This window comes from Sebastes fasciatus, chromosome 3 (genome assembly GCF_043250625.1).
Source record: "Sebastes fasciatus isolate fSebFas1 chromosome 3, fSebFas1.pri, whole genome shotgun sequence".
Lineage (NCBI taxonomy): Eukaryota > Metazoa > Chordata > Actinopteri > Perciformes > Sebastidae > Sebastes > Sebastes fasciatus.
This window is the reverse complement of record NC_133797.1, coordinates 4,572,843-4,584,985: the sequence shown is the minus strand read 5'-3', so window position 1 is coordinate 4,584,985 and position 12,143 is coordinate 4,572,843.

Genomic DNA, 12,143 nt, shown 5'->3' with positions numbered 1-12,143 from the left:
ATGAGGCATTCCACTTTCCCAAGCACAAGTTTACTTTCCCCGGGCAAATGGGCAAGCGTTAATGTTGAGTCCTGATATACGTACCTGTATGTATATGACGATTCTAATGAAGTGTAACAAGGGGGGAACTAACAGTGCTTTAGATTAAAGCCTGCATACCCTTCAATTACCCACAGATGACTAGTTTCATTTGACGCAATTGCAGCAGCGGTAAAGGTGCCCCATCTAGCCGTTTCTTGCACTAGCTGCAGTGCACACCAACAACCCCCAGGTGGCACATGTGAGCGGTCCAAACTGCAACAGTACAGTGAGTGAACACAGTAGCTGTGAGAGTGAGTGAAAGGTGAGCCCTGCATATCTGTTCCTCATAAAGTACAGTAACTATTTAAATGTAACAGAGTGGAAATTAACATGGAAGCAAACCTGTCTCCTAAAACATGATGTTCCCATACAACTATTTAAATTAACGGATTCATTTTAAAATTCCAGTGTCTCCATTGAGTTTATCAGAGAGATTCCACACAACGAATCAGAATCATGTTATAACGTGAAAAGTTTATTGTTATAGCAAGATGTTTTTTTAACGTTAAGACGTACAATGTTAGACCTATAGTCTACTATTTATCTTGTTAACGTGAAGACAGTGCACAAACTGATTAATTGAGGAATGGCTCATTTACACGATTTGATTAAGTTCATGCTTGGGTTGGAAGCTCAAAATTCTGCTGTTATTGAGCATGGTTGATGATATTGTGATAAGTACAATAGAAAGAATGAATCTGACCCTCTTTAGTATTTCTCATTGATCAGTTGGAGGGGCACAGATGGATACAAGCTACACATCTCATCTGGGTATCAAATCGTAATATTGCCATTGCATGGAACACTACATAATTCTCTAGTTGTGAAATATAAATAGGCCTAATGTTATCCGACCGCTAGTTCCGACAGCCTAGCTTCCAGTTGCATCGGTACACTGTAATAAATTTTACTGTAAAATAACAGTAAAATACCTGGCAGCAGGGACGCCAGGAATTTACTGTTATTTTACAGTGCAGCACTGTAATTTATTTGGACAGTATATTACTGTATATTGGATTACAGTACACAACAGTTGGATAACTGGGTTTTACCGTAATTTTACATGCCATAATATTATGCCAGCATGTTACTGTTTATTTACAAAAGGTAATAAAATCTGCTACTTTTGCATTTTTATTCCCCACAAATTAAAAAAAGTAGAAAATGAGTAATGTAATTTATTTATATATAGTAATAGAAATGCATCACAGTCAAGAACAGTGTAATAGAAATGCATCACAGTATCAATGTAAGGGACCGTACACATGCCACATCTAAAAACACTTGGAAAACACCAGGTGTAATGCTTTTTTCTTTCCAATGTGCTTGGGACATTGCGCTCCTGTCGCGCCTGACGTTATAAGCAACCAAAACCTGTGTGCTGCGATGCCGAAACCCGTGCTGTCCAAATGTCACGTTCAAGAACAGTCAGTCAAAAATGAACAATAGGCTATGAGCACTTTGATTAATAGAATGTGTTATTAACAAAACAGAAACATTAGCAATAATCACCAGTATGATGTTGATCGATAGTGACTCACCAGCACGCAGGGGTGTGAAGGAATGATAGCGAGTATTTCCACCGCTTGACAGGAAATACTGTATTATGCTGATAAATTACAGTTAACTGCTGTTATGGTTAACTGACGGCATTAACTGATAATTTACATGCAAATGATGAATATTTAACAGTATCTTACAATTATTATGATGAAATACTGTAGTAAATCAACCGTAAATTTACAGCAATTCATTAACGTTCAATAACGTCATGCAAAATTAACCATATGCTGTTGTTTCTGTAAACAATGAATGAAATGAAAGGAATAACTCAGAAAAATAAGATTGTAAATAAATCTACTCTATCACATCATGTTGCTCATCACAGCCACACACTTACCCAAATGCTTTTTGTGGAGCTGAGTGAACTGTTTTCAATGTGTCAGTAGGCCTACTGAGAGCTGAATTAAACTGGTAATGGAAACGCAAATCAAAATATTCTGTAACCAGTCCAAACATTGATCTTTAGAAATGGAAATGGAAATAAAAGTAATACAAGTATTAGTTTTTGAGATGTTTTAAAGAAAGGTTTTAGCATCACTGTTGCTCTGTCCAACGAGTTGCGTCACCCACAATTCACAAACTGAAAGGCGGTGGTGGCAGCTGCTGTGTGATGCTGCAGGTATTTAATAAACCCAAAGGAAAAAATCTGACGCACAACCAGCTGTGGACAACAAACAGAACATCAGTATGTTTCTGCGAAGTCTCGGATGGTGACACCTGAACAACATTATTGTAAGATTCAGACATTAATAGTTATAGTTAAAGAAATTGTAACAAAATGAGAAAATACCAGATTTAATATCAGATTTTCAAACGAATTAATAGACATTCATCACAAACATTCAAATTAATAAAAAAATACAATACGTGAAATAGGCCTATGATTGTAATTTTTTTTTTACATTCAAAGCTTCTATCCAGCTTTTTGAATGAGGTCATATTTTATGATCACCCTAAAGAAATGAGAAAAATATGATTTGATGTTCTCGTGGTTATATAAATGCAATTTACTGCTAGACTGCCCCGTTAATACAGTTTTTTGACTGCAAAATTTTATATTTTTTTTTTCTTGGAAGGCTAAATGCCAACAAATATGGATTGTAGCAGAATATTTTGTTAGATACATTTTTTTTGTGAATTTCAGAAATTATACATTTATATTTTTGAACTGATGACTGAGACAATTACAGAGACTGGGGGCCGCATCGCTCGAGTATGTTAGAGAGAGAGAGGCTTTAGAGGAACCCCAACAGCCCGAAAAACGTCTGAGAGCCTGTTTTCTCAAACAGAAGCACATGGCTAATTATTATGCAAAATTACGTTCTCAAACCTTCCGGGGTCCGATATTTTTTCCTACTATGGCGAAGGCATGACCCGCCATACCCTGACTCTGGTTGACTTCCCCTGATATCTAACTCCTCATGTGTAGACCTAACCAATCCAACCAAGACCGTGCACAGAGCTGAAAAAAGGTAAGCTTGCACCTGAGAAGCTGTATTGCTGGTAGAACTCAATTACCAAGGAACAGACTTTCATGAAAATTATGAACATGTGGTTCTACCGAAACACAAGTGAGTACAGCGAGTGACATAGGGTGGGTGAATTCTCTCCGCCGATGGCAGTCGGAGCCACAACGCCATAAACCAGCGTCCAGTAATGAAGTCAGCTGGTGAGACAGTCTTCAGAGGCCAACCTGACAATACACTGTACCCCTGACATTTGTTCCAAAATAAACGCACAGGTAGTTATTTTCAGTACCCCAACATTTTAAAGGAATTTACAAGTTTTCAAAGCAAATATCCAAGTAGAATATTTCAGTACAGTGACATCAAAATGTTTTTTTCCATTTTGAGTTAAAATTAAATGAGGTAATTTGTATTTCACGAGGTTGTACAGGGGGCATCCTAGGCAACATTACATTTCTATGTCCCACATAACCCCAACTGTGTGTGTGTGTATCTTTAGAAGTGAAGTTGACAAAAGCAACACAGTAGCAGTGTAGTAGCTGTTGCAATGGTGCTGTTAATGAGCTTCAAATTAGGCTTGTTTGAAGTTAAAAACATCTCTAGATGAAAGAATTAAAAACATAATGCAAGTTTGAATGGAATCCAGGAGTAATGCATTTTTTAGAAATTCAAGCCTGAGAAAACTGCATTATTTCAAATAAGTTAGACATTTGATCAAGTTACCTTTTATAGAGAGAAATGTTTCAATAACTAGTTTGATGAGATATGTTTGACTGTATGTTTGTTTGATTACATATCTGTTGTGTGTGGGTTTTTTTCATGTACATCAAATGGAATAGGCCACAACTGCAAGGATTTTGTGGTTTTAAAAGATAATTAGGTGGCATTTCACACAGCTGAGCAGATCCTGTCACTGCACTTAATTTAACACCCAAACTACTGCTGTTTCAATTTTATGCTTTTTTACACAGACGCTTTCAGGACTGACAACAACAGAGTCCAATTTGAGGCAATCTTTACCTTTTGTGAATCCAATTTTGTTGATGTTTTCAAGGCTTAGAAGAGCAGAACAGACACATCAGTTCCCCAGAATATATATAACGTATGTAAACATCTGGGTTCATATTTATTCAAAGACTACTGTCATCATAAATTAACTCCTATACTGTATAATTCAAGAGGAGGGCTTTTTCTGAGATTTTTCTGAATCTGAAAACAATATTTGGGATAATGGGAAACAATATTTCTTCTTAATTAGTTATTTTTCAGTCTGTTCAGTATTATTTGTATTTGGAAGCTCGTTTAACAAGCATTGCTGGAGTCCACTGGAGGGAAAATAAAATATTTTTTTGCGTGTTTGAGGACTACAAATGATATTATATTATATTTCTCTTCCAAAGCATATGGATCATCAGTTTGCCGCTGTGGAATTTTTCTTGTAGTTTCTGTTTATATTGAGTATTACCAGCCCGTTGTCATTCCCAGGGCGTCAAATATTCACGGCCGTCGGCGTGTGATACTGCCGCACAAGGCACCCTTTAGCGCCTGCATGAGATGCACTGGGCTTTCCATTAACTACAGTGGTGAAGTGGTTGTTGATGAGTTAAGTGTACTACTAGCAATGGCTTTTGGGGCAGCAAACGGCAGCTGCGGAAGCTGTTGTTTTTTTATTTTGGCGTCCATGTTAGGAGATTAGAGCAGCCACACTGCCGGCGTGAGCGGCGCGGCTGCGTGTCAGCTACATCTCTTCTAGAGATTCCGGGTCTCACGTACTCAGCAACAACATACAGTGAAAATGTTCTTTTCACAGTATATTGACACAGCACTTTTCTGAAAAGTTCAGAGATTTTCAACTAGAAGCGCTCGGAATTGCCTTTTTCTCAAGGCGGCCGCATGCAGCTGCATATACGCACTCTCCTCATTGGGAATAATTGAAAAAAGATGCTGGCGATCAGAAAAAATAAATAACTCAGTACGGACACTCAGCCCGTTTCCCTTCCATGTGCTGTTGTATGGTAATGTAAGTGCACATGATTTGAAAGGATTTAATGGATGTACACAACACACTGTTCCAGCTGTATGGCCTTTTGTATTGTCGAATGTTATTTTTTTTCACCTTGTTGTTTAATCTGCTCGCTCTGACCTAAACCGTTGCCCCTGGGAAATCATGGATTTCTTTCTACAGATTTAAGAAGAGTTGAGTAATACCCGGGTCTAGAAGAAAATTAAGTACTTTGATTTAACTGTTGTCTTTTTAATCACATGATTGATATTTGCTCTTTACGCTGGCTGAATACCACACAGTCGTATGGGATTCTTGCATGAAGCAATGTTGAGGATCTATATTAATGCACAAACTAAAAAATGACATTTAAAAAGTGCGTGGAAAGCCAACAGTTTGCTTTAGTGACATGTTTACTTATACTGCAGTGTTTCCCAAACTTGGGCGGGCCACCCAGGTATATTGATGGTGGCCAAAGTATATTTGGCGACCCATTTTAGTATATTCTTTTATTGTTATTTTTTTTAAGTGACGGCATCCACCATCAACTAACTAGTGGACAATCTACCCTCTCGCTCTACCCCTCCCATACCAACTGGCCAATTTCCCGAATAGAATCAATCAGGAGTTCACGAATGGTTAGTATCAAGAACACCTCTGCACAAATTTGTCCAAAACTAATGCATTCAAGTTAACTCTGATAAGTTAGTCTATGTTCCTGACACAATGCTGTCAACTCTTCAAATACGTTATTAGCAAGCACGTAAGGAACTAGCTACCTATAAGCTTACGTTACGCTCGGGCCAGAATGGGCACGTCAGCAGTGCGTGACGGCTGCCTCGCTAAACTGCTGCGTCTCTCGCGTGTGTTGTCCACACCATCAGCATTTCTGCTGCTGTTGGGCTTCTGCTGCCAGCCTTTTCTTTCTACATAGAGTTTGCCTTTCATAATGTCTATTTCATGTCATTATAAATGTAATTTATATCATTTTAAGCATGTGCTCATGTGTAAATAATAGTAATAATCCACAATTAAAACCCCGTACTTCATTCATTCATAGAGCCCTGCCTGTCACTGCATTTCCTACAACACTGTCCTGCAAATATTTCAGAATAAAAGCCTTGTGTTAACAAATGAAATAATTCTGTCCACAGAAAAAAATGCTTCAGAGCTTTTATTTATAAATGAAAGCAGGAAGTGTTGAGTTAAAAAAAAATTGTTACTCTTTTCATGTCCGTGACATATTCTACAGATAGAAACTATATTGCTGTTATGATGTCAATATACTGCTGTGAACCACGTGGCTCACGGTAAAAATAGAAGAGACCTCAAATCTCTACAAGATATGCAGCTGACACGCAGCCGAGCCGTGCGTGAGCAGGGCAGTGTGGCTGCTATAACCTGTTAACATGGATGCCGAAATAAAAAACAACAGGTTCCGCAGCCGCCATGTGCTGCTGTGTGGCCCGGGGCTTCGAATAGAGCTAGGTCAACCTGATCTCATGGGAAGGTGTATAAAAAACACAACATTTTAAGGACATTTTTCGAGCCATAACACATTTTAGGCTTCTTGCGTGTCATTTTATGCCAGGTTGTTGCCCTGAAATGGTCGCGGTTATGTTTAGGCAACAAAACTATGCTAACGGCCTGCAGTTTGGTTTAGGCAAAAAAATCACTTTGGCTTAGGAAAAACATCATGGTTGGGCTAAAAATAAGTATGTGAAATAAGTAAAATATGTACGTTAACAACACAACATAAGTAGGCTATGGAAAACACATCCAAAACCTTTAAGCCAGACGCCAAAAAAAAGCAAGAACAACACCGTTATTGCACGCAACATTACTTAATTGCTTCAGCGACAAATAGAAAATAAATCTATGGGAAACCCTGTGCTGTATATAAATGGAACCTCTGCTGTGGTGATGCATCTGTGTCAAAACATTACTGTTAATTATAACAATGCTAAACTCACTTTTCCAAACTGTGTGAGTACAAAACTTAAGTTGCAATTAATGAGGGGCAGTCAGATGAGCATTAAAGACCTTAGTGGAATGTGTAAATGAATTCAAATTTGGCAAAACTTGCTATAATCCAACATAATTTTATGTAAATGTGCTCATTACACCACCTTCAAATATCCCAAATCTGCCACAACAGAACATCCAGGCCAATATGAGCCATGAATAAAAGAGACATCATCTGCTAGCCCAAACTGTGATGTCCAGCTGTTATTGACCATGCACAATTCACTGCTACAACTGATAAAATAGGCCATTACATCAACCAAAGAATGCTTATTTTCAAATTGATTTACTTTACCACTGAAGGTAAAAAAAATATAAATATAAAAATGCACAAGATATTAAACACAACCACACAGCTACACCAGTTGTTGCTATGATCAACAGCTGCCAAGTGTTTGACTGCAGTCCATGCACACCTCCAGATGTCACACTTCCGAGCCCAGCCAGGTTATCCCCCTGGGGGAGAGACGGGACGGGGGGGAGGGGTGTAAGCTTGGGAAATATGGGAGCTCCAGCAAAACTGCATCCCAACGAGCAGGAATCCTTTCACAGGTTGAAGAGATAATACTGGTGCCAGTACATTCACAGTATTCTCTACATGAAGTTAAACATACAGTCATTTCAGAATACAAGAACAGGTTCATCAAGCTAACTACACATCACAGTTCACAAAGCCCCAAACACTGCTAGGAACTCCAACCTCCTGCCAGTTCTCTCATTTGCAAAAAGAAAGTCTAATGTTGAATTTTCTGGTGACATTGTCTCTGCTCAAATATCAACTGGCTTCCCCTGAAATGAATTTCCGTGATTACATACCACCACCATAATCTTTCCCTACCGCTCTGTTCACATTCCAAAGCTATCTCTATTCGCAGTAAGCTCCACCATCAATGTGCGAGGACTATGGACTGACATGGTCTGAATTCATTTATACGTGTTGCTTCCATGCCACCTGCTCACGTATGGGCCTAATTCAATGGGCTCTGCATTCAGGGTTCCTACAAAGTATGGAAAAGTATGGAATTTGATTTCTGTAATATCCATGTCTGGATAAGTATGGAAAACTTTTGCCCCTAAAATCAAGAATTTCCAAAAAATAAAACAATCATACAAGCGGAATGTATTTCAGCCACAGAAAACACAGCCAACAAAACAGCTCAGCCCCAAGTGCCTTATAACTGTACAAAATATGGATATCCATGACCAAATTAGTGTGAAAGAAAATATGGTAATATCTTTGAATCACAAATAAACAAATGTTAAGCTAGTCTGAACATTTATGAGTTAAGCAGTGATGTAGGTATCAGAAAAGTCAACGGACTATCTTTCCTACATAGGAAAACCATACCTTTATGGCTGCGTTCATTGTCATTTCCATTGACACAGTGAATAAACAAGGTTGCACAGACGCTGTCAAAATGAAATGATTTAATTTTCTTCAACTCATTTATATTCTTTATTTATAAAAGAGTAAACAATATAAGATTGTTTCAATATGTTAAGGCTGCAGTGGGTAGAAATGGAGAAAATATGATTAAAAAAAGTTATTTTTATAAAACGGTCGCTATATCCTGACAGTAGTGCATGAGACAGGTAATCTGAAAAAAATCATGTGCCTCTGTGTCCTCTGGTGCTCCTAACGGCATCTGCAGAATTTCAAACACCGGAGGAAAACAACCAGTCACATCTGATTTGGAGTCTGCCGTCCAGCTGCCGTCTATGAGATGCAGCTGTCAATCACTCACAAACTCCGACCAAACGGTCAAACTAGGCAGCGCTGATCAAATATGAATCAATATTATGTTACTGTAATGTCTTTTTCTCTCCTCAAATGTTTTCAGAATCATCTTGTAGTGCATGGTTTAGCTGTAAAATTAGAAAGTTTTTGACCCGGCAGCCATGATGAGATCAGTTGAGAAAATACCAAGCACCGCTCACATGACCGGAGCACAGCCAATCTCTCTGTCTGAAATGACCTTTGACCAAAGTCTCCCTAGATTTTTTTAAAGCCTGAAAACAGAGCCATGAGGAGGTGCAGAAGTCTAGTTTTAGCGTGCCCTCAGACTCTTTAGCTGGCCACTTTTTCCCTCTGGATGGCTACTTACATATCCTTGTGGAAAGCCCTGTTCATCACAGTGGAGTATACAATTTTGCAACGCCACTTGTTGGAGGTATTTGCATGTTTCCTCTCTCTTAAACCTTCTTTGATTCCTTCTTACTCATTACACAGCTTTAGTGTTTTTAGGGTGTGGCAGGGTTGGTATAGCTATAGGGGAGCGTGAAGATGGGTGGTTGTGTGTGTGGGGCGTTTTGGAAGTTTGGACTAAAGTACCAGGGCTGTTTTTTGTCCTAGTCCAGCCCTGCCTTTGGGCAGAGATGTTTGACAGTGGAATGTCTTCCAACTTTTCTGCATAGAAGTGTGAACTGAACAGCCACAAAGGGTGAACGGAAGTTTTCCAAGGGCTAGCTTGGCAGTCCTAAATAAAAAGCCTGGTTGGCTAAGGATTCCAAATGGGAAAAGAAAGCTAGATGTAAACTTTGTGTAACATCTTATTGGGGGAGGAGGCGATTGTAAGCCATGCAAGGACAAAAACACTGTTGTCTTGTCACAGCAGATGTCGAACAGGGTCTGAAAAATCTACGAGAAGTCTGGAGGGTCCGAAAAAGTATGGAATTTCTTTTTTTACTTTTAATATCTGATAAAGTCCTTAACGCCTACATTTTTTATTTGATTTCATGGACAATTAGCACGTACTGTCCTGTCTGTTCTCAAATTAGACATGTGGACTATTAAAGCCACCATGTCGGGAAAATGGCTCGGCCCAACATTGGCCTAAATCCTGAATGCCAGATTGCTGGACTCAACCCAGACTCATGATGAGTGGTGTGCCAGTATCGGCTCAAGTACACTGGTCCCATTCCAAGGGCCAAATTTGTCCTGTGTGCCACTAACTGGAGCTGGCTGTCAGCCCAAATTGCCCCAGGTTCACACTGCCAAAACCTAGCCTAATCTTGACTGGCAATCAAATACCGATTCATATTTGGACCCCAATTTTGTTCCCAAACAAGAGACATCGGTTTCTTGTGAAGAAATGTAAGAATAAATTCATGATCAATGATCACTCAGTTGCACAGCAGATACAGTCCGTGCCAAAACTAGCATCGGAGAGGGTATTTGGGGTATTTGATGTAGGTTTTGAGGTGAATGTCATATGAACTATAGCCAAATATTTAATGTTAAAGCTGCTAGAATCTTCAAGATCATTGTATCGGTTCGGGATGCAACATTGGTATCAGCCGATATTAGCCTTGTTGACTGCTAACGGCCTATCGGCAAATAAGATGGCATTCGCCGATGTTTATCTGTTGTATTGCATCAATTTTGAGCCGGCTAAATTTTGTGTTGGTTATTTGCGGTCGGACTCGTAAAACAGTAAGCAACTGCTGATTCAGAGAAAAAGCCACTGGCCCAAAACAATAAGAACAATAAAGTGCAAAACTTTTTTCTTAGTAGACAAAGTTGATGACTGTTCGCACATAGGCCGGGTCTCCCTGCTCAGTCAGGTCTGCAGGAAACAAATGGACCTCCAGTGATTTCCTGATAGTGTCCCTCGCAGCTGCTTTGTCCGTTACATTGGGAGTCATTTTATTTGCTTAAAACAATGAACAGCATAATTAAATGCTGATTGGAAGAAGATTCATGATGATGCAGATAATTGTTAGGAACACTAAATATTCGCCCTGTCTGGGTTGTTGTTGCCCCGATCAGACTCCACCGGGGGAATAATTGAAGAAGGGGACTAGATATTGAATTTTTAATTTGCTACGCCCTTAGAGTAGAGTGACCTGCTATGCATTGGGAGTTATTGGGAGTAATTCCAGACCCATTAAGAATTCTCCTGGTATGTTAATGGAGGTTGATGAAGTGACCAGGAATCCTTAGTCATTTAGCAGAAGCGGGGGGATGGGGGGACAAAAAGTGAGGAAGAGCAACAGAAATATTCAATGAGAGTTTCTTCACTGAGGCTCAATGGGGCTTTGCTATTGAAAAGATAAATATGTGACAATAGTGAGCAGGTTATGAATCAGAAATATTCTAAAATGAACTCAATAAGTGTTCTGCCTATTCCCATAAGTGCAGGGAAAGTGAGAGTGAAGGAGCTTCAAAGCGTCGGCTCTGTTTAGCAGTCTGCAGGTAACCAGGCTTACAAATTATTGCAGCAAACTACCCTTTCTCAAGTGTTGTCTCCCTCCCAGTGCAACTAAAACAGCTTAGGAAGTTTTATGTTTATCTTAACTGTTCATCTTGATATGTGTCTCTAGGTGCTTTGAAATGGGTGCTTACCTCCTGAAAGCTGCAGCCTATTCTCATCTTAATGAACAAATCACCTGGTAAAATATGTGAGGCACCCTATTGATGAAATGGAAATGGGAATGCTGACCCAGCACCATCGCTCAAGCACTGACATAAATTACCAATTGGGGCCTTGTTTCTTTCTTATCAGTACAGCCACAGTGATAACTCACAAGACTGATTAATTTTCATTTAGCTCTTTTTGTTGTTGTTGAAATATTCCTTACATCAATGTATTTCACAGATTTTTAAGGTGGTGTATTTACGGGAACATGCTCCAAAGGAAGCATTAATCAATGACAGAATGTACGGTTAAAGTTGGGGTAGGCAGTAAATTCTTGGCATAATGGGGCAAAGATTTGGACTACTTGGACTCACAATTTTGTTCCCAAACAAGAGACATCGGTTTCTTGTAAAGAAATGTAAGAATAAAGTCATGATCAATGATCACTCAGTTGCACATCAGATACAGTCTGTGCCAAAACTAGCATCGGAGAGGGTATTTGGGGTATTTTATGTAGGTTTATAGGTGAATGTTTTATGAAATATAGCCAAAGAACCTTCAGACATTAAAGTTTTAATGTTAAAACGGGATGCAACATTGGTATCAGCCGATATTCGCCTTGTTGACTGCTAACGGCCTATCGGCAAA